The sequence below is a fragment of the Nicotiana attenuata genome, unplaced genomic scaffold (genome assembly GCF_001879085.1).
Source record: "Nicotiana attenuata strain UT unplaced genomic scaffold, NIATTr2, whole genome shotgun sequence".
Taxonomy (NCBI): domain Eukaryota; kingdom Viridiplantae; phylum Streptophyta; class Magnoliopsida; order Solanales; family Solanaceae; genus Nicotiana; species Nicotiana attenuata.
The window spans coordinates 95,669-96,824 of record NW_017670968.1 but is presented as its reverse complement, the minus strand read 5'-3'; the positions used below and the strand labels follow the sequence as shown (position 1 = coordinate 96,824).

Sequence of the window (1,156 nt, the reverse complement as noted above, 5' to 3'; positions counted from 1 at the left end):
ATCTGTATTCGCTGATTTGCTACCTCAGTTTCAGCTACATTCAAACGTTCTTGTAAACCATGTTGGGCAGTAGCAGCATCCTCTTTTGCCCTTCTAAGAGCATCCTCTAATTCTGCTGTCCTTCTTTTTGTTGCTGTAGTTGTACTAGGCTTTGGACCATAGCCAAGGCCTTTAATATATCCCGACCTTGTACCAAGTACATTATCAACAATTTCATCAATAGTCATTGGATTCTCTTCAGAAATAGACCGAGCTCTCAAATCTCTCATTTTGTTCTACATAAAAATATTACATCAGTTAAAATAATTATAAGATAGAATGAATACATGTGACATGTTACTAAAGTATTACTTACGTAGTTAGTCTCAGCCTCCGGAGATGACCATCTTTTTCACTCGAGTAATGGGTGCTTTTGTAGAACTCAATCCTATTTGGCTCTACTCCTTCATGTTCCTTCACACCCTACACAATATGAAAATAATATGAAATATTACTAAAATATCATCTTAGTAACGAATGTGGAGGGTGATTGAACCTCAACCACATTGACATGATTAGATTACAGGTTCAACAAAAGGTAATGAATGTATGTGGACCAAAACTTTTTACCTATACCAACTCCTGTCAAGGCAGCCATTTTTGAGAGTTTTGTGAGATAGAACATTGCAGAGTCAGAAATTGATGTGACAAGCAACATTAGACAGCTAATGGAGAGTAGTTATGGCTTCCCAACTAACAACAAGACAGAATTTTTATATGCTGACTGCCCTTTTATACAAAAATAACTCAGAGAAAGGAAACAAATAAAAGGTTTTATATCAGAAAGCTCAATACATTTTAAGAGCCTTAAAATACTATTTTGTAGTTGTTGTAGAATACATGACGCAAACATAGAATTGGTTTTCCTTGTTATTAAGGTCCTAGATGTGATACTAATATTTGATAATTAAAAGTTTAAGTAAAGCAATGCTGACAAAGATTTAAAAGAAAAGTAAAAGAGAATACGAAAAGAACACGAAAGTTGACACAAGAAACCGTCCCAACCTCTCACGTTACTAATTCACCATGACTTTGTTCACTATAATTACATCTCAAACTTAGAAACTAAACTAACTAGGACTTCAATTGTTACTACGACACGACTCCCCTTGACTCC

At 34.9% G+C, this 1,156-nt stretch overlaps 1 protein-coding gene across 6 annotated transcripts in view; it reads right to left on the bottom strand.

Annotated features, from left to right (window-relative positions):
- LOC109244911 overlaps positions 1-1,156 on the bottom strand; it is a 10,829-nt gene that overhangs the window by 4,204 nt on the left and 5,469 nt on the right. For 3 of the 6 annotated variants that reach the window (XR_002070747.1, XR_002070748.1, XM_019412071.1), the window contains one exon: positions 356-462. The exons of the other annotated variants lie outside the window; for them this stretch is intronic. The gene's annotated coding sequence lies outside the window, so the exon portion shown is untranslated. Of the gene's footprint in view, positions 1-355; positions 463-1,156 lie in introns of those variants that run through there. 6 annotated transcript variants of the gene reach the window in all.